Source organism: Astatotilapia calliptera, chromosome 23, assembly GCF_964374335.1.
Source record: "Astatotilapia calliptera chromosome 23, fAstCal68.1, whole genome shotgun sequence".
NCBI lineage: Eukaryota > Metazoa > Chordata > Actinopteri > Cichliformes > Cichlidae > Astatotilapia > Astatotilapia calliptera.
Window position 1 is genome coordinate 19,355,446 of NC_137443.1, and position 27,334 is coordinate 19,382,779.

The following is a 27,334-nucleotide window of genomic DNA, read 5'->3' on the forward strand; positions in this document are numbered from 1 at the left end:
AATGCTATTCATGGGGGTAGGAGACCAGTGCTGTCAGCCTTGAATGAAATCTTACCTGACTAAACGACCTTACACTTCACACACAATGGTCTCTTCAACGACTGTTAATGGTATTTACCAGAGAAGTGACTTCTGACTAGGGAGTGTTCTGGCATGTGATGATCTCCAAAAGAACCAGCGCTGTTGGAGCAGGGAGCAGGCATCTCTCACCACAGGCCAAAAGGTGCAGGTGAAGTGGAGGAGCTGTGATGGCCGAGAGGTTAAGGCGTTGGATTTGAAATCCAATGGGGTGTTCCCCTGCTCACAGCGAAAATGCGTTACGGGTGCTTCTTTTTCTGCTAAGATAAGGTTGCAATTAGTCGGAGGGGCTCATATACAAAAGTTGCAACGGTGCCCAGGAGCATTGAGTGATTGACAGTTCTCCAATCACCGGTTCACACCACTGTACTTACATACTAATCATTCATGTACAAAATGTGCTTGTCTCCAAGGAGAGTCCCTCTTCTTCTCTCCAGGCTTTATAAACAAAAACGGTGGGAGATGTCGATCAGTGGCATGTGCACAGACTTTGAGTCACATATTAATTCAAACAGGCTGCAGTCCTGTCACTCTTGGTTGACCTTGATGTGATTTGAACACGCAAGCTTCTGATCTGGAGTCAGATGCGCTACCATTGCCCCACAAGGTCCCACAAACCTGCCCCTCTGCCCAAAACTTCTGAAAATCTCTGCAAAGCCAATCCATCTTCTTTCCACACAAGACATCAAAATTGTTGCAGGGGGCTACTTGTTATCACTGCTATAGAAAGGCTAGAATGACAAATCTTAATCCTTTCTGGCTACGTTTGGTTTTCAGTTAGGCGGCAGTACCTGGTCACTGGTCTCCCGGCAAACACAGCCAGCCATTTGGGTACACCCAAAGCAACACAGTGGTCCAACCGTTTACCGTCACTTTAGCAGCAGGTACACCGTTGCCTCCATTGTTGTTCTTGTGTTGCAAACAGGTGATGTCACGCTGTTGAGGTAACAAAGTGAATGGGCTTTGAAGAAGATGTGGCGAACAGGTTATATTCACTAGGATTTGCTTCTTAGTTAGGCAACTTCTGGGTTTAGTCTGTTTTGTCCAATTTTTGGAAGGTGAATGGCTTCTTCCTGGAAACCTATCCCAGACTTGTAAGCAAGCCTTTCGGAGCACAGTTGTTTAGTACGTCCTGAAAACAGACGAGCCTAGCAGAGGATGGTTTCGATCCATCGACCTCTGGGTTATGGGCCCAGCACGCTTCCGCTGCGCCACTCTGCTCCACACGTACCACAAGACTAGCGCTGCTTAAAAGTGGGCCTTCAATAACATCTTGCATGAACAAACTGTGGGAATTCTGAAGGTGGACGGTACCCGTTTGAACACTGACTTTTATAAATCTTTGTCACCTCGGCGTTCAATGCTTCAGAGCTTCTTGGACTGCTTGTCAGGTCTCGTGTGCGGCCCAACAGATTTTAAGCTAGGGTCAGCCAACCATTTCCTCGTTAGCTGCTAACTCGAATCACTGAGCTTATTGTGTGAGCCACTGAGTCGCATAGTCACGTAAACGCTTAGACGTGAAAACACTGACACTTGGTGTTGCGTATGTTTACTTCCTAAATAAACCCATGAACTCTCTTCAATGAACCTTATTTTACCTTTAGTTAACTAAAATCTACGTTCTGTTACACGAACACACTATGCTGATGCACTTCGATGCTCTTAATACTTTCCGCTGATTGTCAATGGTAGTTCTTATCGGTAGAGATGTAATACCGTCTGTAATCACAAGCACCGACATTAGACACGAAATCTGAATGTATCCAACACAGCGGACACAGTGACATTGTCCACAGTGAAAAACTATCCTGGATATGATGAGCTTGCTTCAGAATGCCAAGCCCAGCTCTGAAGCTGCTTTTAGATTTCATTATCATTCAAAACTGTTTGTTTGCTCGGAATGAAAAACTTATACTTGATATTTGAATGTTTTTTTCTTTACAATCATTTTGTGAGTTTCTCTTTGGTGCAGTCTTTACTTCTTTCAACTATGTGTTTACATGTATCACATGGCATTGCTCTCTGTATACCTGCAGCATGCGGGTGTTTTGTTTGCCATTTTTATTCAGTTCCATTTACAGAAGCCCTCTAATTCAGCTACTATTCACACCTATCCAATGTATTCACACCTGGTGCTTTCAGAAAACAATGGAACGTCCAGCTACCCGGGCCCCCTCCCCAGACGGTCAACACTTGCGGCTCCCCCATCACCTCTACCACTCAGTAAAGCTCACAAATTTCTCCATGTGCCTTCACACCTCTTTCCATACTTGAAAGGGATGTAAACAGACTCTCTAAGACACAGGACCCATGCAAAGCAGCTGGGCCAAATTCGGTGCCTCCATCCACCCTGAGGCACTGTGCTGATCAGTTGTCTACAGTGTTCACTGACACCATCAACAACTCACTGGAGACACGTCATGAGTCATGGACCTGAATTTCTGGACAGACGGACGAGTATGCCACAAGCAACTATAAACCTCCTATTGGAAGGGAATCACAGGCTGCAGTCCCCTCACTCTCGGCTGACCTTGACGTGATTTGAACACGCAACCTTCTGATCTGGAGTCAGATGCGCTACCATTGCGCCACAAGGTCCCACAAACCTGCCCCTGTGCTCAAAACTTCTGAAAATCTCTGAGAAGCCAGACCATCTTTCCACACAAGCAATTTTTCTGCAACTGGAGGTTGTTCAACTTGTGAATGCAAAGAGGTTGTGCCAAAGACACATGTCATTTCAGACCATGCATGTCAACATGCACACGTAGAATCTCTCTTTATACTTGAAAGGTTCTCCTCTTTGAGAAAAGAATACAAATCGAGGTTTGAAGTGCGCTTGCAGTAGTCAATCAAAGGCCTAATATAGTGTCTGTCATTCAGTGCTCACGCTCTGATGAGCTTTGCAAGCCAGCTAGACAAATTCTTAACAATGCATATTTGTTACTGATGTTTGTCAGAGAAAGACAAAGTCCTTGGACAGTGTCTAAAAATAAAAGACCTTCCTCTCACACACACCTAAAAAGTGATTGCTCAGAAGGGAGTGCTTTTGTACGTGATGATCTCCTGTCTCAAACACAAGCTGCTCTGGAGAGGCTCCTTGTGCCGTCTGCACCAAAATGCTATTCATGGGGGTAGGAGACCAGTGCTGTCAGCCTTGAATGAAATCTTACCTGACTAAACGACCTTACACTTCACACACAATGGTCTCTTCAACGACTGTTAATGGTATTTACCAGAGAAGTGACTTCTGACTAGGGAGTGTTCTGGCATGTGATGATCTCCAAAAGAACCAGCGCTGTTGGAGCAGGGAGCAGGCATCTCTCACCACAGGCCAAAAGGTGCAGGTGAAGTGGAGGAGCTGTGATGGCCGAGAGGTTAAGGCGTTGGATTTGAAATCCAATGGGGTGTTCCCCTGCTCACAGCGAAAATGCGTTACGGGTGCTTCTTTTTCTGCTAAGATAAGGTTGCAATTAGTCGGAGGGGCTCATATACAAAAGTTGCAACGGTGCCCAGGAGCATTGAGTGATTGACAGTTCTCCAATCACCGGTTCACACCACTGTACTTACATACTAATCATTCATGTACAAAATGTGCTTGTCTCCAAGGAGAGTCCCTCTTCTTCTCTCCAGGCTTTATAAACAAAAACGGTGGGAGATGTCGATCAGTGGCATGTGCACAGACTTTGAGTCACATATTAATTCAAACAGGCTGCAGTCCTGTCACTCTTGGTTGACCTTGATGTGATTTGAACACGCAAGCTTCTGATCTGGAGTCAGATGCGCTACCATTGCCCCACAAGGTCCCACAAACCTGCCCCTCTGCCCAAAACTTCTGAAAATCTCTGCAAAGCCAATCCATCTTCTTTCCACACAAGACATCAAAATTGTTGCAGGGGGCTACTTGTTATCACTGCTATAGAAAGGCTAGAATGACAAATCTTAATCCTTTCTGGCTACGTTTGGTTTTCAGTTAGGCGGCAGTACCTGGTCACTGGTCTCCTGGCAAACACAGCCAGCCATTTGGGTACACCCAAAGCAACACAGTGGTCCAACCGTTTACCGTCACTTTAGCAGCAGGTACACCGTTGCCTCCATTGTTGTTCTTGTGTTGCAAACAGGTGATGTCACGCTGTTGAGGTAACAAAGTGAATGGGCTTTGAAGAAGATGTGGCGAACAGGTTATATTCACTAGGATTTGCTTCTTAGTTAGGCAACTTCTGGGTTTAGTCTGTTTTGTCCAATTTTTGGAAGGTGAATGGCTTCTTCCTGGAAACCTATCCCAGACTTGTAAGCAAGCCTTTCGGAGCACAGTTGTTTAGTACGTCCTGAAAACAGACGAGCCTAGCAGAGGATGGTTTCGATCCATCGACCTCTGGGTTATGGGCCCAGCACGCTTCCGCTGCGCCACTCTGCTCCACATGTACCACAAGACTAGCGCTGCTTAAAAGTGGGCCTTCAATAACATCTTGCATGAACAAACTGTGGGAATTCTGAAGGTGGACGGTACCCGTTTGAACACTGACTTTTATAAATCTTTGTCACCTCGGCGTTCAATGCTTCAGAGCTTCTTGGACTGCTTGTCAGGTCTCGTGTGCGGCCCAACAGATTTTAAGCTAGGGTCAGCCAACCATTTCCTCGTTAGCTGCTAACTCGAATCACTGAGCTTATTGTATGAGCCACTGAGTCGCATAGTCACGTAAACGCTTAGACGTGAAAACACTGACACTTGGTGTTGCGTATGTTTACTTCCTAAATAAACCCATGAACTCTCTTCAATGAACCTTATTTTACCTTTAGTTAACTAAAATCGACGTTCTGTTACACGAACACACTCTGCTGATGCACTTCGATGCTCTTAATACTTTCCGCTGATTGTCAATGGTAGTTCTTATCGGTAGAGATGTAATACCGTCTGTAATCACAAGCACCGACATTAGACACGAAATCTGAATGTATCCAACACAGCGGACACAGTGACATTGTCCACAGTGAAAAACTATCCTGGATATGATGAGCTTGCTTCAGAATGCCAAGCCCAGCTCTGAAGCTGCTTTTAGATTTCATTATCATTCAAAACTGTTTGTTTGCTCGGAATGAAAAACTTATACTTGATATTTGAATGTTTTTTTCTTTACAATAATTTTGTGAGTTTCTCTTTGGTGCAGTCTTTACTTCTTTCAACTATGTGTTTACATGTATCACATGGCATTGCTCTCTGTATACCTGCAGCATGCGGGTGTTTTGTTTGCCATTTTTATTCAGTTCCATTTACAGAAGCCCTCTAATTCAGCTACTATTCACACCTATCCAATGTATTCACACCTGGTGCTTTCAGAAAACAATGGAACGTCCAGCTACCCGGGCCCCCTCCCCAGACGGTCAACACTTGCGGCTCCCCCATCACCTCTACCACTCAGTAAAGCTCACAAATTTCTCCATGTGCCTTCACACCTCTTTCCATACTTGAAAGGGATGTAAACAGACTCTCTAAGACACAGGACCCATGCAAAGCAGCTGGGCCAAATTCGGTGCCTCCATCCACCCTGAGGCACTGTGCTGATCAGTTGTCTACAGTGTTCACTGACACCATCAACAACTCACTGGAGACACGTCATGAGTCATGGACCTGAATTTCTGGACAGACGGACGAGTATGCCACAAGCAACTAAAAACCTCCTATTGGAAGGGAATCACAGGCTGCAGTCCACTCACTCTCGGCTGACCTTGACGTGATTTGAACACGCAACCTTCTGATCTGGAGTCAGATGCGCTACCATTGCGCCACAAGGTCCCACAAACCTGGCCCTCTGCTCAAAACTTCTGAAAATCTCTGAGAAGCCAGACCATCTTTCCACACAAGCAATTTTTCTGCAACTGGAGGTTGTTCAACTTGTGAATGCAAAGAGGTTGTGCCAAAGACACATGTCATTTCAGACCATGCATGTCAACATGCACACGTAGAATCTCTCTTTATACTTGAAAGGTTCTCCTCTTTGAGAAAAGAATACAAATCGAGGTTTGAAGTGCGCTTGCAGTAGTCAATCAAAGGCCTAATATAGTGTCTGTCATTCAGTGCTCACGCTCTGATGAGCTTTGCAAGCCAGCTAGACAAATTCTTAACAATGCATATTTGTTACTGATGCTTGTCAGAGAAAGACAAAGTCCTTGGACAGTGTCTAAAAATAAAAGACCTTCCTCTCACACACACCTAAAAAGTGATTGCTCAGAAGGGAGTGCTTTTGTACGTGATGATCTCCTGTCTCAAACACAAGCTGCTCTGGAGAGGCTCCTTGTGCCGTCTGCACCAAAATGCTATTCATGGGGGTAGGAGACCAGTGCTGTCAGCCTTGAATGAAATCTTACCTGACTAAACGACCTTACACTTCACACACAATGGTCTCTTCAACGACTGTTAATGGTATTTACTAGAGAAGTGACTTCTGACTAGGGAGTGTTCTGGCATGTGATGATCTCCAAAAGAACCAGCGCTGTTGGAGCAGGGAGCAGGCATCTCTCACCACAGGCCAAAAGGTGCAGGTGAAGTGGAGGAGCTGTGATGGCCGAGAGGTTAAGGCGTTGGATTTGAAATCCAATGGGGGGTTCCCCGCGCAGGTTCAAACCCTGCTCACAGCGAAAATGCGTTACGGGTGCTTCTTTTTCTGCTAAGATAAGGTTGCAATTAGTCGGAGGGGCTCATATACAAAAGTTGCAACGGTGCCCAGGAGCATTGAGTGATTGACAGTTCTCCAATCACCGGTTCACACCACTGTACTTACATACTAATCATTCATGTACAAAATGTGCTTGTCTCCAAGGAGAGTCCCTCTTCTTCTCTCCAGGCTTTATAAACAAAAACGGTGGGAGATGTCGATCAGTGGCATGTGCACAGACTTTGAGTCACATATTAATTCAAACAGGCTGCAGTCCTGTCACTCTTGGTTGACCTTGATGTGATTTGAACACGCAAGCTTCTGATCTGGAGTCAGATGCGCTACCATTGCCCCACAAGGTCCCACAAACCTGCCCCTCTGCCCAAAACTTCTGAAAATCTCTGCAAAGCCAATCCATCTTCTTTCCACACAAGACATCAAAATTGTTGCAGGGGGCTACTTGTTATCACTGCTATAGAAAGGCTAGAATGACAAATCTTAATCCTTTCTGGCTACGTTTGGTTTTCAGTTAGGCGGCAGTACCTGGTCACTGGTCTCCCGGCAAACACAGCCAGCCATTTGGGTACACCCAAAGCAACACAGTGGTCCAACCGTTTACCGTCACTTTAGCAGCAGGTACACCGTTGCCTCCATTGTTGTTCTTGTGTTGCAAACAGGTGATGTCACGCTGTTGAGGTAACAAAGTGAATGGGCTTTGAAGAAGATGTGGCGAACAGGTTATATTCACTAGGATTTGCTTCTTAGTTAGGCAACTTCTGGGTTTAGTCTGTTTTGTCCAATTTTTGGAAGGTGAATGGCTTCTTCCTGGAAACCTATCCCAGACTTGTAAGCAAGCCTTTCGGAGCACAGTTGTTTAGTACGTCCTGAAAACAGACGAGCCTAGCAGAGGATGGTTTCGATCCATCGACCTCTGGGTTATGGGCCCAGCACGCTTCCGCTGCGCCACTCTGCTCCACATGTACCACAAGACTAGCGCTGCTTAAAAGTGGGCCTTCAATAACATCTTGCATGAACAAACTGTGGGAATTCTGAAGGTGGACGGTACCCGTTTGAACACTGACTTTTATAAATCTTTGTCACCTCGGCGTTCAATGCTTCAGAGCTTCTTGGACTGCTTGTCAGGTCTCGTGTGCGGCCCAACAGATTTTAAGCTAGGGTCAGCCAACCATTTCCTCGTTAGCTGCTAACTCGAATCACTGAGCTTATTGTATGAGCCACTGAGTCGCATAGTCACGTAAACGCTTAGACGTGAAAACACTGACACTTGGTGTTGCGTATGTTTACTTCCTAAATAAACCCATGAACTCTCTTCAATGAACCTTATTTTACCTTTAGTTAACTAAAATCGACGTTCTGTTACACGAACACACTCTGCTGATGCACTTCGATGCTCTTAATACTTTCCGCTGATTGTCAATGGTAGTTCTTATCGGTAGAGATGTAATACCGTCTGTAATCACAAGCACCGACATTAGACACGAAATCTGAATGTATCCAACACAGCGGACACAGTGACATTGTCCACAGTGAAAAACTATCCTGGATATGATGAGCTTGCTTCAGAATGCCAAGCCCAGCTCTGAAGCTGCTTTTAGATTTCATTATCATTCAAAACTGTTTGTTTGCTCGGAATGAAAAACTTATACTTGATATTTGAATGTTTTTTTCTTTACAATAATTTTGTGAGTTTCTCTTTGGTGCAGTCTTTACTTCTTTCAACTATGTGTTTACATGTATCACATGGCATTGCTCTCTGTATACCTGCAGCATGCGAGTGTTTTGTTTGCCATTTTTATTCAGTTCCATTTACAGAAGCCCTCTAATTCAGCTACTATTCACACCTATCCAATGTATTCACACCTGGTGCTTTCAGAAAACAATGGAACGTCCAGCTACCCGGGCCCCCTCCCCAGACGGTCAACACTTGCGGCTCCCCCATCACCTCTACCACTCAGTAAAGCTCACAAATTTCTCCATGTGCCTTCACACCTCTTTCCATACTTGAAAGGGATGTAAACAGACTCTCTAAGACAGGACCCATGCAAAGCAGCTGGGCCAAATTCGGTGCCTCCATCCACCCTGAGGCACTGTGCTGATCAGTTGTCTACAGTGTTCACTGACACCATCAACAACTCACTGGAGACACGTCATGAGTCATGGACCTGAATTTCTGGACAGACGGACGAGTATGCCACAAGCAACTAAAAACCTCCTATTGGAAGGGAATCACAGGCTGCAGTCCCCTCACTCTCGGCTGACCTTGACGTGATTTGAACACGCAACCTTCTGATCTGGAGTCAGATGCGCTACCATTGCGCCACAAGGTCCCACAAACCTGCCCCTCTGCTCAAAACTTCTGAAAATCTCTGAGAAGCCAGACCATCTTTCCACACAAGCAATTTTTCTGCAACTGGAGGTTGTTCAACTTGTGAATGCAAAGAGGTTGTGCCAAAGACGCATGTCATTTCAGACCATGCATGTCAACATGCACACGTAGAATCTCTCTTTATACTTGAAAGGTTCTCCTCTTTGAGAAAAGAATACAAATCGAGGTTTGAAGTGCGCTTGCAGTAGTCAATCAAAGGCCTAATATAGTGTCTGTCATTCAGTGCTCACGCTCTGATGAGCTTTGCAAGCCAGCTAGACAAATTCTTAACAATGCATATTTGTTACTGATGCTTGTCAGAGAAAGACAAAGTCCTTGGACAGTGTCTAAAAATAAAAGACCTTCCTCTCACACACACCTAAAAAGTGATTGCTCAGAAGGGAGTGCTTTTGTACGTGATGATCTCCTGTCTCAAACACAAGCTGCTCAGGAGAGGCTCCTTGTGCCGTCTGCACCAAAATGCTATTCATGGGGGTAGGAGACCAGTGCTGTCAGCCTTGAATGAAATCTTACCTGACTAAACGACCTTACACTTCACACACAATGGTCTCTTCAACGACTGTTAATGGTATTTACCAGAGAAGTGACTTCTGACTAGGGAGTGTTCTGGCATGTGATGATCTCCAAAAGAACCAGCGCTGTTGGAGCAGGGAGCAGGCATCTCTCACCACAGGCCAAAAGGTGCAGGTGAAGTGGAGGAGCTGTGATGGCCGAGAGGTTAAGGCGTTAGATTTGAATTCCAATGGGGGGTTCCCCGCGCAGGTTCAAACCCTGCTCACAGCGAAAATGGGTTACGGGTGCTTCTTTTTCTGCTAAGATAAGGTTGCAATTAGTCGGAGGGGCTCATATACAAAAGTTGCAACGGTGCCCAGGAGCATTGAGTGATTGACAGTTCTCCAATCACCGGTTCACACCACTGTACTTACATACTAATCATTCATGTACAAAATGTGCTTGTCTCCAAGGAGAGTCCCTCTTCTTCTCTCCAGGCTTTATAAACAAAAACGGTGGGAGATGTCGATCAGTGGCATGTGCACAGACTTTGAGTCACATATTAATTCAAACAGGCTGCAGTCCTGTCACTCTTGGTTGACCTTGATGTGATTTGAACACGCAAGCTTCTGATCTGGAGTCAGATGCGCTACCATTGCCCCACAAGGTCCCACAAACCTGCCCCTCTGCCCAAAACTTCTGAAAATCTCTGCAAAGCCAATCCATCTTCTTTCCACACAAGACATCAAAATTGTTGCAGGGGGCTACTTGTTATCACTGCTATAGAAAGGCTAGAATGACAAATCTTAATCCTTTCTGGCTACGTTTGGTTTTCAGTTAGGCGGCAGTACCTGGTCACTGGTCTCCCGGCAAACACAGCCAGCCATTTGGGTACACCCAAAGCAACACAGTGGTCCAACCGTTTACCGTCACTTTAGCAGCAGGTACACCGTTGCCTCCATTGTTGTTCTTGTGTTGCAAACAGGTGATGTCACGCTGTTGAGGTAACAAAGTGAATGGGCTTTGAAGAAGATGTGGCGAACAGGTTATATTCACTAGGATTTGCTTCTTAGTTAGGCAACTTCTGGGTTTAGTCTGTTTTGTCCAATTTTTGGAAGGTGAATGGCTTCTTCCTGGAAACCTATCCCAGACTTGTAAGCAAGCCTTTCGGAGCACAGTTGTTTAGTACGTCCTGAAAACAGACGAGCCTAGCAGAGGATGGTTTCGATCCATCGACCTCTGGGTTATGGGCCCAGCACGCTTCCGCTGCGCCACTCTGCTCCACACGTACCACAAGACTAGCGCTGCTTAAAAGTGGGCCTTCAATAACATCTTGCATGAACAAACTGTGGGAATTCTGAAGGTGGACGGTACCCGTTTGAACACTGACTTTTATAAATCTTTGTCACCTCGGCGTTCAATGCTTCAGAGCTTCTTGGACTGCTTGTCAGGTCTCGTGTGCGGCCCAACAGATTTTAAGCTAGGGTCAGCCAACCATTTCCTCGTTAGCTGCTAACTCGAATCACTGAGCGTATTGTGTGAGCCACTGAGTCGCATAGTCACGTAAACGCTTAGACGTGAAAACACTGACACTTGGTGTTGCGTATGTTTACTTCCTAAATAAACCCATGAACTCTCTTCAATGAACCTTATTTTACCTTTAGTTAACTAAAATCGACGTTCTGTTACACGAACACACTCTGCTGATGCACTTCGATGCTCTTAATACTTTCCGCTGATTGTCAATGGTAGTTCTTATCGGTAGAGATGTAATACCGTCTGTAATCACAAGCACCGACATTAGACACGAAATCTGAATGTATCCAACACAGCGGACACAGTGACATTGTCCACAGTGAAAAACTATCCTGGATATGATGAGCTTGCTTCAGAATGCCAAGCCCAGCTCTGAAGCTGCTTTTAGATTTCATTATCATTCAAAACTGTTTGTTTGCTCGGAATGAAAAACTTATACTTGATATTTGAATGTTTTTTTCTTTACAATCATTTTGTGAGTTTCTCTTTGGTGCAGTCTTTACTTCTTTCAACTATGTGTTTACATGTATCACATGGCATTGCTCTCTGTATACCTGCAGCATGTGGGTGTTTTGTTTGCCATTTTTATTCAGTTCCATTTACAGAAGCCCTCTAATTCAGCTACTATTCACACCTATCCAATGTATTCACACCTGGTGCTTTCAGAAAACAATGGAACGTCCAGCTACCCGGGCCCCCTCCCCAGACGGTCAACACTTGCGGCTCCCCCATCACCTCTACCACTCAGTAAAGCTCACAAATTTCTCCATGTGCCTTCACACCTCTTTCCATACTTGAAAGGGATGTAAACAGACTCTCTAAGACACAGGACCCATGCAAAGCAGCTGGGCCAAATTCGGTGCCTCCATCCACCCTGAGGCACTGTGCTGATCAGTTGTCTACAGTGTTCACTGACACCATCAACAACTCACTGGAGACACGTCATGAGTCATGGACCTGAATTTCTGGACAGACGGACGAGTATGCCACAAGCAACTAAAAACCTCCTATTGGAAGGGAATCACAGGCTGCAGTCCCCTCACTCTCGGCTGACCTTGACGTGATTTGAACACGCAACCTTCTGATCTGGAGTCAGATGCGCTACCATTGCGCCACAAGGTCCCACAAACCTGCCCCTCTGCTCAAAACTTCTGAAAATCTCTGAGAAGCCAGACCATCTTTCCACACAAGCAATTTTTCTGCAACTGGAGGTTGTTCAACTTGTGAATGCAAAGAGGTTGTGCCAAAGACGCATGTCATTTCAGACCATGCATGTCAACATGCACACGTAGAATCTCTCTTTATACTTGAAAGGTTCTCCTCTTTGAGAAAAGAATACAAATCGAGGTTTGAAGTGCGCTTGCAGTAGTCAATCAAAGGCCTAATATAGTGTCTGTCATTCAGTGCTCACGCTCTGATGAGCTTTGCAAGCCAGCTAGACAAATTCTTAACAATTCATATTTGTTACTGATGCTTGTCAGAGAAAGACAAAGTCCTTGGACAGTGTCTAAAAATAAAAGACCTTCCTCTCACACACACCTAAAAAGTGATTGCTCAGAAGGGAGTGCTTTTGTACGTGATGATCTCCTGTCTCAAACACAAGCTGCTCTGGAGAGGCTCCTTGTGCCGTCTGCACCAAAATGCTATTCATGGGGGTAGGAGACCAGTGCTGTCAGCCTTGAATGAAATCTTACCTGACTAAACGACCTTACACTTCACACACAATGGTCTCTTCAACGACTGTTAATGGTATTTACCAGAGAAGTGACTTCTGACTAGGGAGTGTTCTGGCATGTGATGATCTCCAAAAGAACCAGCGCTGTTGGAGCAGGGAGCAGGCATCTCTCACCACAGGCCAAAAGGTGCAGGTGAAGTGGAGGAGCTGTGATGGCCGAGAGGTTAAGGCGTTGGATTTGAAATCCAATGGGGGGTTCCCCGCGCAGGTTCAAACCCTGCTCACAGCGAAAATGCGTTACGGGTGCTTCTTTTTCTGCTAAGATAAGGTTGCAATTAGTCGGAGGGGCTCATATACAAAAGTTGCAACGGTGCCCAGGAGCATTGAGTGATTGACAGTTCTCCAATCACCGGTTCACACCACTGTACTTACATACTAATCATTCATGTACAAAATGTGCTTGTCTCCAAGGAGAGTCCCTCTTCTTCTCTCCAGGCTTTATAAACAAAAACGGTGGGAGATGTCGATCAGTGGCATGTGCACAGACTTTGAGTCACATATTAATTCAAACAGGCTGCAGTCCTGTCACTCTTGGTTGACCTTGATGTGATTTGAACACGCAAGCTTCTGATCTGGAGTCAGATGCGCTACCATTGCCCCACAAGGTCCCACAAACCTGCCCCTCTGCCCAAAACTTCTGAAAATCTCTGCAAAGCCAATCCATCTTCTTTCCACACAAGACATCAAAATTGTTGCAGGGGGCTACTTGTTATCACTGCTATAGAAAGGCTAGAATGACAAATCTTAATCCTTTCTGGCTACGTTTGGTTTTCAGTTAGGCGGCAGTACCTGGTCACTGGTCTCCGGGCAAACACAGCCAGCCATTTGGGTACACCCAAAGCAACACAGTGGTCCAACCGTTTACCGTCACTTTAGCAGCAGGTACACCGTTGCCTCCATTGTTGTTCTTGTGTTGCAAACAGGTGATGTCACAAAGTGAATGGGCATTGAAGAAGATGTGGGGAACAGGTTATATTAACTTGGATTTGCTTCTTAGTGAGGCAACTTCTGGGTTTAGTCTGTTTTGTCCAATTTTTGGAAGGTGAATGGCCTCTTCCTGGAAACCTATCCCAGACTTGTAAGCAAGCCTTTCTTAGCACAATTGTTTAGTACGTCCTGAAATCAGATGCGCCTAGCAGAGGATGGTTTCGATCCATCGACCTCTGGGTTATGGGCCCAGCACGCTTCTGCTGCGCCACTCTGCTGCACACGTGCCACCAGACTAGCGCTGCTTAAAAGTGGGCCTTCAATAACATCTTACATGAACAAACTGTGGGAATTCTGAAGGTGGACGGTACCCGTTTGAACACTAACTTTTATAAATCTTTGTCACCTCGGCGTTCAATGCTTCAGAGCTTCTTGGACTGCTTGTCAGGTCTCGTGTGCAGCCCAACAGATTTTAAGCTAGGGTCAGCCAACCATTTCCTCGTTAGCTGCTAACTCGAATCACTGAGCTTATTGTGTGAGCCACTGAGTCGCATAGTCACGTAAACGCTTAGACGTGAAAACACTGACACTTGGTGTTGCATATGTTTACTTCCTAAATAAACCCATGAACTCTCTTCAATGAACCTTATTTTACCTTTAGTTAACTAAAATCGACGTTCTGTTACACGAACACACTCTGCTGATGCACTTCGATGCTCTTAATACTTCCCGCTGATTGTCAATGGTAGTTCTCATCGGTAGAGATGTAATACCGTCTGTAATCACAAGCACCGACATTAGACATCAAATCTGAATGTATCCAACACAGCGGACACAGTGACATTGTCCACAGTGAAAAACTATCCTGGATATGATGAGCTTGCTTCAGAATGCCAAGCCCAGCTCTGAAGCTGCTTTTAGATTTCATTATCATTCAAAACTGTTTGTTTGCTCGGAATGAAAAACTTATACTTGATATTTGAATGTTTTTTTCTTTACAATCATTTTGTGAGTTTCTCTTTGGTGCAGTCTTTACTTCTTTCAACTATGTGTTTACATGTATCTCATGGCATTGCTCTCTGTATACCTGCAGCATTCGGGTGTTTTGTTTGCCATTTTTATTCAGTTCCATTTACAGAAGCTGTTACGCCCCAGTCTAGGGGTACAGGAACATAAGTTTGAAAAGACTGCCCGCCCTGGTCCCCAAAACCATACACAGAGTGAAACCAATTCCTTAGTGAATCGTGTTTTATTATCTACACTGCAAAAATGAAGCTCCAGCGTGAACAAAGGCCAAAATAACAAACAAAACAAGCTAAGTCAGGAGGAGGTGCTATCTAAAACCCTATGTGAAATCAAACATGAAACAAAAGACAAGCGCTACACCTAACTCCCTAACTGAAATAAACAGGAGAAAACAGTGCAAGGAAAAACAATACGGCAGCTCACCCCTTCTGTTGCAGTGCTATGTACAATGTGCTATTTACAATGAAAGCTAATATACACACTATATACAAAACTCAGAAAGGCCGCAAAAATCACAGGCACAAAAGTCTCAGGTTTTGGAGGCCAGGGTCAGGTCTGCTGCTGCTGTCAGTGGCTCCCCCGGGACAACTGCTGGTGAGGGATTTGAAGAAGATCACATGGCCAGGGGACCAATCAGCAGCCGTCAGCTCATCCACTCCGGGACCTGCAAAGACTTAAAGGCACAGACAACAACAGCCACCAAAACAGATTATGGACAGGGCCATAACACCCCCCTTCCCAAGACCAATCATCTCCCCTAAAGATGTTTGGCGCTTAGGGGTCCCGAAAACCACGTGACAGCGCATCTGCCAGTACATTCTCTGTCCCTTTTTTGTAACAGAAGCCCTCTAATTCAGCTACTATTCACACCTATCCAATGTATTCACACCTGGTGCTTTCAGAAAACAATGGAACGTCCGGCTACCCGGGCCCCCTCCCCAGACGGTCAACACTTGCGGCTCCCCCATCACCTCTACCACTCAGTAAAGCTCACAAATTTCTCCATGTGCCTTCACACCTCTTTCCATACTTGAAAGGGATGTAAACAGACTCTCTAAGACACAGGACCCATGCAAAGCAGCTGGGCCAAATTCGGTGCCTCCATCCACCCTGAGGCACTGTGCTGATCAGTTGTCTACAGTGTTCACTGACACCATCAACAACTCACTGGAGACACGTCATGAGTCATGGACCTGAATTTCTGGACAGACGGACGAGTATGCCACAAGCAACTAAAAACCTCCTATTGGAAGGGAATCACAGGCTGCAGTCCCCTCACTCTCGGCTGACCTTGACGTGATTTGAACACGCAACCTTCTGATCTGGAGTCAGATGCGCTACCATTGCGCCACAAGGTCCCACAAACCTGCCCCTCTGCTCAAAACTTCTGAAAATCTCTGAGAAGCCAGACCATCTTTCCACACAAGCAATTTTTCTGCAACTGGAGGTTGTTCAACTTGTGAATGCAAAGAGGTTGTGCCAAAGACGCATGTCATTTCAGACCATGCATGTCAACATGCACACGTAGAATCTCTCTTTATACTTGAAAGGTTCTCCTCTTTGAGAAAAGAATACAAATCGAGGTTTGAAGTGCGCTTGCAGTAGTCAATCAAAGGCCTAATATAGTGTCTGTCATTCAGTGCTCACGCTCTGATGAGCTTTGCAAGCCAGCTAGACAAATTCTTAACAATTCATATTTGTTACTGATGCTTGTCAGAGAAAGACAAAGTCCTTGGACAGTGTCTAAAAATAAAAGACCTTCCTCTCACACACACCTAAAAAGTGATTGCTCAGAAGGGAGTGCTTTTGTACGTGATGATCTCCTGTCTCAAACACAAGCTGCTCTGGAGAGGCTCCTTGTGCCGTCTGCACCAAAATGCTATTCATGGGGGTAGGAGACCAGTGCTGTCAGCCTTGAATGAAATCTTACCTGACTAAACGACCTTACACTTCACACACAATGGTCTCTTCAACGACTGTTAATGGTATTTACCAGAGAAGTGACTTCTGACTAGGGAGTGTTCTGGCATGTGATGATCTCCAAAAGAACCAGCGCTGTTGGAGCAGGGAGCAGGCATCTCTCACCACAGGCCAAAAGGTGCAGGTGAAGTGGAGGAGCTGTGATGGCCGAGAGGTTAAGGCGTTGGATTTGAAATCCAATGGGGGGTTCCCCGCGCAGGTTCAAACCCTGCTCACAGCGAAAATGCGTTACGGGTGCTTCTTTTTCTGCTAAGATAAGGTTGCAATTAGTCGGAGGGGCTCATATACAAAAGTTGCAACGGTGCCCAGGAGCATTGAGTGATTGACAGTTCTCCAATCACCGGTTCACACCACTGTACTTACATACTAATCATTCATGTACAAAATGTGCTTGTCTCCAAGGAGAGTCCCTCTTCTTCTCTCCAGGCTTTATAAACAAAAACGGTGGGAGATGTCGATCAGTGGCATGTGCACAGACTTTGAGTCACATATTAATTCAAACAGGCTGCAGTCCTGTCACTCTTGGTTGACCTTGATGTGATTTGAACACGCAAGCTTCTGATCTGGAGTCAGATGCGCTACCATTGCCCCACAAGGTCCCACAAACCTGCCCCTCTGCCCAAAACTTCTGAAAATCTCTGCAAAGCCAATCCATCTTCTTTCCACACAAGACATCAAAATTGTTGCAGGGGGCTACTTGTTATCACTGCTATAGAAAGGCTAGAATGACAAATCTTAATCCTTTCTGGCTACGTTTGGTTTTCAGTTAGGCGGCAGTACCTGGTCACTGGTCTCCGGGCAAACACAGCCAGCCATTTGGGTACACCCAAAGCAACACAGTGGTCCAACCGTTTACCGTCACTTTAGCAGCAGGTACACCGTTGCCTCCATTGTTGTTCTTGTGTTGCAAACAGGTGATGTCACAAAGTGAATGGGCATTGAAGAAGATGTGGGGAACAGGTTATATTAACTTGGATTTGCTTCTTAGTGAGGCAACTTCTGGGTTTAGTCTGTTTTGTCCAATTTTTGGAAGGTGAATGGCCTCTTCCTGGAAACCTATCCCAGACTTGTAAGCAAGCCTTTCTTAGCACAATTGTTTAGTACGTCCTGAAATCAGATGCGCCTAGCAGAGGATGGTTTCGATCCATCGACCTCTGGGTTATGGGCCCAGCACGCTTCTGCTGCGCCACTCTGCTGCACACGTGCCACCAGACTAGCGCTGCTTAAAAGTGGGCCTTCAATAACATCTTACATGAACAAACTGTGGGAATTCTGAAGGTGGACGGTACCCGTTTGAACACTAACTTTTATAAATCTTTGTCACCTCGGCGTTCAATGCTTCAGAGCTTCTTGGACTGCTTGTCAGGTCTCGTGTGCAGCCCAACAGATTTTAAGCTAGGGTCAGCCAACCATTTCCTCGTTAGCTGCTAACTCGAATCACTGAGCTTATTGTGTGAGCCACTGAGTCGCATAGTCACGTAAACGCTTAGACGTGAAAACACTGACACTTGGTGTTGCATATGTTTACTTCCTAAATAAACCCATGAACTCTCTTCAATGAACCTTATTTTACCTTTAGTTAACTAAAATCGACGTTCTGTTACACGAACACACTCTGCTGATGCACTTCGATGCTCTTAATACTTCCCGCTGATTGTCAATGGTAGTTCTCATCGGTAGAGATGTAATACCGTCTGTAATCACAAGCACCGACATTAGACATCAAATCTGAATGTATCCAACACAGCGGACACAGTGACATTGTCCACAGTGAAAAACTATCCTGGATATGATGAGCTTGCTTCAGAATGCCAAGCCCAGCTCTGAAGCTGCTTTTAGATTTCATTATCATTCAAAACTGTTTGTTTGCTCGGAATGAAAAACTTATACTTGATATTTGAATGTTTTTTTCTTTACAATCATTTTGTGAGTTTCTCTTTGGTGCAGTCTTTACTTCTTTCAACTATGTGTTTACATGTATCTCATGGCATTGCTCTCTGTATACCTGCAGCATTCGGGTGTTTTGTTTGCCATTTTTATTCAGTTCCATTTACAGAAGCTGTTACGCCCCAGTCTAGGGGTACAGGAACATAAGTTTGAAAAGACTGCCCGCCCTGGTCCCCAAAACCATACACAGAGTGAAACCAATTCCTTAGTGAATCGTGTTTTATTATCTACACTGCAAAAATGAAGCTCCAGCGTGAACAAAGGCCAAAATAACAAACAAAACAAGCTAAGTCAGGAGGAGGTACTATCTAAAACCCTATGTGAAATCAAACATGAAACAAAAGACAAGCGCTACACCTAACTCCCTAACTGAAATAAACAGGAGAAAACAGTGCAAGGAAAAACAATACGGCAGCTCACCCCTTCTGTTGCAGTGCTATGTACAATGTGCTATTTACAATGAAAGCTAATATACACACTATATACAAAACTCAGAAAGGCCGCAAAAATCACAGGCACAAAAGTCTCAGGTTTTGGAGGCCAGGGTCAGGTCTGCTGCTGCTGTCAGTGGCTCCCCCGGGACAACTGCTGGTGAGGGATTTGAAGAAGATCACATGGCCAGGGGACCAATCAGCAGCCGTCAGCTCATCCACTCCGGGACCTGCAAAGACTTAAAGGCACAGACAACAACAGCCACCAAAACAGATTATGGACAGGGCCATAACACCCCCCTTCCCAAGACCAATCATCTCCCCTAAAGATGTTTGGCGCTTAGGGGTCCCGAAAACCACGTGACAGCGCATCTGCCAGTACATTCTCTGTCCCTTTTTTGTAACAGAAGCCCTCTAATTCAGCTACTATTCACACCTATCCAATGTATTCACACCTGGTGCTTTCAGAAAACAATGGAACGTCCGGCTACCCGGGCCCCCTCCCCAGACGGTCAACACTTGCGGCTCCCCCATCACCTCTACCACTCAGTAAAGCTCACAAATTTCTCCATGTGCCTTCACACCTCTTTCCATACTTGAAAGGGATGTAAACAGACTCTCTAAGACACAGGACCCACGCAAAGCAGCTGGGCCAAATTCGGTGCCTCCATCCACCCTGAAGCACTGTGCTGATCAGTTGTCTACAGTGTTCACTGACACCATCAACAACTCACTGGAGATACGTCATGAGTCATGGACCTGAATTTCTGGACGAGTATGCCACAAGCAACTAAAAACCTCCTATTGGAAGGGAATCACAGGCTGCAGTCCTCTCGCTCTCGGCTGACCTTGACGTGATTTGAACACACAACCTTCTGATCTGGAGTCAGATGCGCTACCATTGCGCCACAAGGTCCCACAAACCTGCCCCTCTGCTCAAAACTTCTGAAAATCTCTGAGAAGCCAGTCCATCTTCTTTCCACACAAGCAATTTTTCTGCAACTGGAGGTTGTTCAGCTTGTGAATGCAAAGAGGTTGTGCCAAAGACGCATGTCATTTCAGACCATGCATGTCAACATGCACACGTAGAATCTCTCTTTATACTTGAAAGGTTCTCCTCTTTGAGAAAAGAATACAAATCGAGGTTTGACGTGCGCTTGCAGTAGTCAATCAAAGGCCTAATATAGTGTCTGTCATTCAGTGCTCACGCTCTGATGAGCTTTGCAAGCCAGCTAGACAAATTCTTAATGATGCATATTTGTTACTGATGCTTGTCAGAGAAAGACAAAGTCCTTGGACAGTGTCTAAAAATAAAAGACCTTCCTCTCACACACACCTGAAAAGTGATTGCTCAGAAGGGAGTGCTTTTGTACGTGATGCTCTCCTGTCTCAAACACAACCTGCTCTGGAGAGGCTCCTTGTATTGTCTGCACCAAAATGCTATCCATGGGGTAGGAGACCAGTGCTGTCAGCCTTGAATGAAATCTTACCTGACTAAACGACCTTACAGTTCACACACAATGGTCTCTTCAACGACTGTTAAGTAACACCCAAATACAATACTACAGCTAGAGCCCAGAGTCACAACTTATGATAAGAACAGCTGCATCCATATACAATCTCTTCATGAAGTTTTTTTGTCAAGTGAGTTCTCGAGTTTTCCGAGCTTTTTCCTTTAGTTTTGCTTTAATATTTATCGCTTTGAGTTAAGTTTCTTTCTTTCTTTAACCTCCTAAGACCCGAGCTCTTCCATGGCATGCATTTTTAATTTCTCTTTGATGTTTGAGGATATTGGGACCCGATGAATGTAAAAACAAAGAATTACCAGATTTGATTGGGGTTTTTTTGACAGATTTTTTTTTCTAAGAAAAATGAGAGCCACAAATGAGAATATTCATTCAAAATTTCAATAGAACAGTGGCATTATAATGCCCTCGTAAGTGGATATCATCCCCTTGTCTAGCAAAATTTAGTATTCTGGTCTAGACCAAGGGTTAGCAACCCTTAACACCGAAAGAGCTGTTTGGACCCAGTTTTCATAGAAAAGAAAACACTGGGAGCCGCAAATACTTTTTGACATCTAAAATGAAGATAACACTGTTATTGTTTTTTTTATCTTTATGCTTTATAAACAACTAAAGTTTGTTGCTTATGAAATACAAGAAGTGCTACAGAGAAAATTTTATTTTATTTATGTAATGAACAAATTTTGAACTCTTAAAAAATATAACAAAAAGGAAAGACACCCAGGTGAAGGTCTCTTTTAAATGAAAGCTGAAGCTGAAGTTAAATCATTCATATAGCAAGCAAAAACTGTAGTGAGCCGTCACCCTTATATCACCTTTGGGATTTCGCAGCCTGTAGCGGAGCCTTGACCTGAATTTAAAAAATAATTGGAAAACAGCACTATACTACTAATAATTGGAAAATAATTATTTGCAAAATATCTGCATAAATATTTATTTTACGTGGTTAATGTGTGCGGCAGAGCGTGGTCTGCAGTGCTGCTGCAGGGGAGGCGGACGCACCTAAGCGGCACCCGCAATCAAGCCTCGCCGGCTTAAAGTTTGTGCTTTCTCTGCTGTCATGTTGGTGTGTACCGGGCTGTGAGCTGCAAAACCACAGCTGGCTGTGTGGGTACACCAACCATGTGTGAAAAGTGGTCAATAAAGAAAAAAGCATGTTCATGCAAACATTGTCGGGTCTGCCGTGGTATATTTACAATGGGACACCTGTTCCTGAACCTCTGCGCAGGGCGCCTGCAGACCGGGGCTGTACGAAGTCTCTAGTAAGCTGTCATCTGTGAGGCGTGAGCTGTGTTTGTTGTTACCATAGTTCATGGAGGAGAATAGCTGCTCACATATGTATGTGGCTCCGAAGATCCATCCTTGGCCTACCTGGGGTTGAAAGTCTCGATAAATGCATGGCATTTCGGCGGGTATCATTTATGCAAGTGTGACACTTATTTTGAGCGATGAAAAATAATAACATAATTTTACTTTTATGTTTCAAGATCACAATGAACTTCCAATTTGACCACAAGTTAAAAAAAAAATAACACAAATAAAATACACTTCAGTTAAATACTTATAATTATTTTCCAAACCACGTGGAGCCGCAGTATAAGGACTAAAGAGCTGCAGGCGGCTCCGGAACCGCATTTAGGGTTGCCTAGACCCCTGGTCTAACACCGGATGAATGACAGTTTCCTCATATCTTCTCTGTTTTTAAGAGACCTTCCTGTTTGAATGTAACTCAGTTACTAGTTTGGGGTAGAGTGCTTTTGCAAAGTTTCCTTGTTTCTTTTTGTTTTTATCATTTATCGTTTCCTCATTTCTCCTCTTTAGAGTGGTTTCACCTGCTTCTACTTAGTTCCTTGTGTAATTATATTCCAAGTGTCATGACTTATTGCCAGTGTGAAGAGGTGAACTTCCCATCATTACAGGAAGAGTTTGTTTGTTATCTGCATTTCTTCAAACATACGACCCAAAGGACCACACCATCTCTATAGTGGAATATAAAATGGGACGTATAATATAATATAATATAATATAATATAATATAATATAATATAATATAATATAATATAATATAATATAATATAATATAATATAATATAATATACGTTTGTGGACAAGGCTCAACGGGCCGAACACTCTAAAGGAAAAGAAAGACAACGCAGGAAATTCTACACCTTGCTTTCAAGAACATTCACTCCTCAGTCTGAACCTACACAACTCAGAGAAGAACACACACCTGAGGACAGTCAGGAAAAATGGGTGAAGTACTTTTCAGACCGGAATCTCACTGAACCTGAAGAGAAAGTGTTAGCCATAGTCTTTTTACTTGGTTCATTCAAGTAAGAAGTTCAGTTCAGAAGTTTCTGAGCTAATTTTGTTTTCTCCTGAATTTCCAACAGCACCCCAAAGAAGGTGACAAGAAGACAGTCTACACACACTTCACAAACCAGCAACTGCAAAGTTAATTTAGAGGTGATTTTATTTAACTGCTGTATGACACAGTGTCTCAAGTATTTAAATACACTGTATATGTGTATCTGTGTATTCTACCAGTAAATTAAGAGGGCTTAAGTAGTGAGTGGGAGGCTGCCTGGTGGTATGAATCAGTAGTTTCTGCAAACAGAAACAACAAACTAACTATGAAATGAATGTGAACCAGCTCATTCTAATAACTGTGGCTTGAACACTAAGCTTTTTAAGTGAGAACCTTGTGAACACTGGACAGTTTCCTCATTACTTCATTTGACATCTTTACTTGTTACTTGTGTATCTTTTCCTTGTTCCTTGTAGTGTTCTGAATGTTAGTTCTTATCATAGTTTAACCCTTTAAAGCCTAAACCATGAGATAATTGCCAAAAAACTAAAATATTTTGCAAGTGTGTATTGAACCGTCAAAAAATTAAAAAAAATGAAATATCAGTTTGCATATATGACTTGTTTTGCTACATTTCTGTGGAATTTATTGCTCTGAATTTGTTTATTTTACACTTCTTCTATGATCTGTGAGCTTCCTTATACATCATTTATGAATAAGATTACATAGACAATTAGCATTGCTAAGAGTACAGCAAAATATTAAGCTGCAACCCAACAGAACAAATAAAGGACATGCTCTAAATTCAAACAGAGGTTTGAAGAAGTAACAACCCAGCAAACAATAGGCTAAATGAAAAATGAAGCTCTACCAGACTCCAAAATAACTTCCACATCTGGTTTGGGATCTATGGGAAAGATATGTCTGTGTAGGTTCTCAATCAAGTTCAAGTTCAAGTTCAAGGTTCTTTATTTGTCACATGCATAGTTATACAAGTATAACACACAGTGAAATGTAGCCTGACACGCTCCTTGACTTGTGCAAAAAATGGGGGGGGGGGGGGGGGGTGTAGAGGAAGGACATTATATATATATATATATATATATATATATATATATATATATATATATATATATATATGCGCAGGACCCTCAAGCTCCCAGGCCTCTGGTAGAGGACCCGAGCTTGAAGGATAAACCGCCCGCAGGGGCGTGCTGGGTGTGTGTGTGTGTGTATATCCTGCGCAGTATCTTAGCTGTTCCCAGGACTGCGCTCTTCTGGACAGAGATCTCCGATGTTGTTCCCGGGATCTGCTGGAGCCACTCGCCTAGCTTGGGAGTCACCGCACCTAGTGCTCCGATTACCACGGGGACCACCGTTACCTTCACCCTCCACATCCTCTCGAGCTCTTCTCTGAGCCCTTGGTATTTCTCCAGCTTCTCGTGTTCCTTCTTCCTGATATTGCTGTCATTCGGAACCGCTACATCGATCACTACGGCCGTCTTCTTCTGTTTGTCTACCACCACTATGTCCGGTTGGTTAGCCACCACCATTTTGTCTGTCTGTATCTGGAAGTCCCACAGGATCTTAGCTCGGTCATTCTCCACCACCCTTGGGGGCATCTCCCATTTTGACCTCGGGACTTCCAGGTTATACTCGGCACAGATGTTCCTGTACACTATGCCGGCCACTTGGTTATGGCGTTCCATGTATGCCTTGCCTGCTAGCATCTTGCACCCTGCTGTTATGTGCTGGATTGTCTCTGGGACATCTTTACACAGCCTGCACCTGGGGTCTTGCCTGGTGTGATAGACCCCAGCCTCTATGGATCTTGTGCTCAGAGCTTGTTCTTGTGCTGCCATGATTAGTGCCTCTGTGCTGTCTTTCAGTCCAGCTTTGTCCAGCCACTGGTAGGATTTCTGGATATCAGCCACCTCCTCTATCTGCCGGTGGTACATACCGTGCAGGGGCCTGTCCTTCCATGATGGTTCCTCGTCTCCCTCCTCTTTGTTGGGTTTCTGCTGCCTGAGGTATTCACTGAGCACTCGGTCAGTTGGGGCCATCTTCCCAATGTATTCTTGGATGTTCCTTGTCTCATCCTGGACTGTGGTGCTGACACTCACCAGTCCCCGGCCCCCTTCCTTCCGCTTAGCGTACAGCCTCAGGGTGCTGGACTTGGGGTGAAACCCTCCATGCATGGTAAGGAGCTTTCTTGTCTTTATGTCAGTGGGTTCTATCTCCTCCTTTGGCCAGCCTATTACCCCAGCAGGGTACCTGATCACGGGCAGGGCGTACGTGTTGATGGCCCGGATCTTGTTCTTACCATTCAGCTGACTCCTCAGGACTTGCCTGACCCTCTGCAGGTACTTGGTGGTTGCAGCTTTTCTAGCGGCCTCTTCATGGTTCCCATTCGCCTGCGGGATCCCCAAGTACTTGTAACTGTCCTCTATGTCTGCAATGTTGCCTTCTGGTAGTTCAATCCCCTCAGTTCTGACTACCTTCCCTCTCTTTGTTACCATCCGACTACACTTCTCCAGTCCGAACGTCATTCCAATGTCATTGCTGTATAGCCTGGTAGTGTGGATCAGTGAATCGATGTCTCGTTCACTCTTGGCATACAGCTTGATGTCATCCATGTACAGGAGGTGGCTGACAACTGCTCCGTTCCGTAGTCGGTATCCGTAGCCAGTCTTGTTAATGATCTCACTGAGGGGGTTCAGGCCTATGCAGAACAGCAGTGGGGACAGAGCATCTCCTTGGTAGATCCCGCACTTGATGGTGACTTGTGCTATGGGCTTGGAGTTGGCCTCTAGTGTTGTACGCCACATCCCCATTGAGTTCCTGATGAAGGCTCTTAGGGTCCCATTGATCTTGTACAATTCTAGGCATTCCAGTATCCAGCTGTGGGGCATTGAGTCATAGGCCTTCTTGTAATCAATCCAGGCAGTGCACAGGTTGGTCAGTCTGGTCTTGCAGTCTCGGCTGACTGTTCTGTCTACCAGTAGCTGGTGTTTTGCGCCTCTGGTATCCTTGCCAATTCCTTTCTGTGTCTCGCTCATGTATTGACCCATGTGCCTGTTCATCTTAGCCGATATGATGCCTGACAGGAGCTTCCATGTAGTACTGAGGCAGGTTATTGGTCGGTAGTTGGAGGGGACCGGTCCCTTCTTGGGGTCCTTGGGGACCAGGACCGTCCGGCCTTCAGTTAGCCATTCCGGGTGTCTCTCGTTAACTAGCAGCTGGTTCATTTGTGCTGCCAGACGCTCGTGGAGTGCAGTCAGCTTCTTCAGTCAGTAGGCGTGAACCATGTCGGGCCCTGGTGCTGTCCAACTCTTCATACTGGAGACACTTTCTTGGATATCTGCCACTGTGATGGTTACTGGACCCTGTTCAGGGAGGTCGCTGTGGTCAGCCCTCAGATCCTCTAGCCACTGAGCATTGCCGTTATGGGTTGCGTCCTTCTCCCATATGCTCTTCCAGTATTGCTCCGTCTCCAGCCTTGGTGGTGCTGTTCTCTTATTGTTCCCTTGCCACTGAGAGTACACCTTTGCTGGTTCTGTGGAGAACAGCTGGTTTATTCTCCTGCCTTCTATCTCTCTGGTGTACCTCCTCAAGCGGCTGGCCAAGGCTGTGAGTCTTTGCTTGGCAGTTTCCAAGGCCTCAGGTATGGACAGCTTGCTGTATTTCTTAGGCACCTTATTTGTCGCACCTTTCTGCAACTCCGTTAGTTGGCTAACCTCCCTCCGTGCTACTTTGATCTTGCCCTCTAGCCTCCTTCTCCATGGAGGGTACTGCCCCTTGTGGCTGTTCAACTTGTAGCCAAGCATCTCACTGATCACTGCTGCCGTATTGTAGATCAGCTTGTTAGTGTCGGTAATCGTGGTTGTAGGTATTGCCCGTAGTGCTGCATTAACATCATCTAGCAGACCTTCTGAGGGTACTTCACGTAATCTTGGTAACCGGCTACGGGGGATCCAGGTTTCAAGCTTGGCCATGATCCTATTTTTCAGGTCAGTTCCTCTCGCACTCAACGATCCTTCTCCTATCGCACTTGGGGCTATGTACCCAATCTCGGGTGGGGGTGATGATATCGCCCCCCTGACCTGGCGTCCTGACTCCTCCTTGCCATAGCATTTGTGTTGTACCTCGTCAATCTCTAGCTGTGAGAGCAGTCCCTTCTTTCGAATGTTGGAACACTGAGCTACTAGTTGTTATATATATATATGTATATATATATATATATATATATATATATATATATATATATATATATATATATATATATATATAT

General features: G+C 45.0%; 10 non-coding genes across 10 annotated transcripts; 4 read left to right on the forward strand and 6 right to left on the reverse strand.

The window, feature by feature from the left end:
- Positions 1–2,604: 2,604 nt before the first annotated feature.
- trnaw-cca (transfer RNA tryptophan (anticodon CCA)) lies at positions 2,605–2,676 on the reverse strand. The gene has a single exon. It is a non-coding gene; the product is annotated as a tRNA-Trp (tRNA).
- Positions 2,677–5,797: 3,121 nt separating this feature from the next.
- On the reverse strand, positions 5,798–5,869 carry trnaw-cca (transfer RNA tryptophan (anticodon CCA)). Its single transcript has one exon. It is a non-coding gene; the product is annotated as a tRNA-Trp (tRNA).
- Positions 5,870–6,628: 759 nt separating this feature from the next.
- Positions 6,629–6,711, forward strand: trnas-uga (transfer RNA serine (anticodon UGA)). The gene has a single exon. It is a non-coding gene; the product is annotated as a tRNA-Ser (tRNA).
- Positions 6,712–9,004: 2,293 nt separating this feature from the next.
- trnaw-cca (transfer RNA tryptophan (anticodon CCA)) lies at positions 9,005–9,076 on the reverse strand. The gene has a single exon. It is a non-coding gene; the product is annotated as a tRNA-Trp (tRNA).
- A 759-nt stretch (positions 9,077–9,835) lies between these two features.
- Positions 9,836–9,918, forward strand: trnas-uga (transfer RNA serine (anticodon UGA)). The gene has a single exon. It is a non-coding gene; the product is annotated as a tRNA-Ser (tRNA).
- Positions 9,919–12,213: 2,295 nt separating this feature from the next.
- trnaw-cca (transfer RNA tryptophan (anticodon CCA)) lies at positions 12,214–12,285 on the reverse strand. The gene has a single exon. It is a non-coding gene; the product is annotated as a tRNA-Trp (tRNA).
- A 759-nt stretch (positions 12,286–13,044) lies between these two features.
- trnas-uga (transfer RNA serine (anticodon UGA)) lies at positions 13,045–13,127 on the forward strand. Its single transcript has one exon. It is a non-coding gene; the product is annotated as a tRNA-Ser (tRNA).
- A 3,010-nt stretch (positions 13,128–16,137) lies between these two features.
- trnaw-cca (transfer RNA tryptophan (anticodon CCA)) lies at positions 16,138–16,209 on the reverse strand. Its single transcript has one exon. It is a non-coding gene; the product is annotated as a tRNA-Trp (tRNA).
- Positions 16,210–16,968: 759 nt separating this feature from the next.
- On the forward strand, positions 16,969–17,051 carry trnas-uga (transfer RNA serine (anticodon UGA)). The gene has a single exon. It is a non-coding gene; the product is annotated as a tRNA-Ser (tRNA).
- Positions 17,052–20,053: 3,002 nt separating this feature from the next.
- Positions 20,054–20,125, reverse strand: trnaw-cca (transfer RNA tryptophan (anticodon CCA)). The gene has a single exon. It is a non-coding gene; the product is annotated as a tRNA-Trp (tRNA).
- Positions 20,126–27,334: the final 7,209 nt, after the last annotated feature.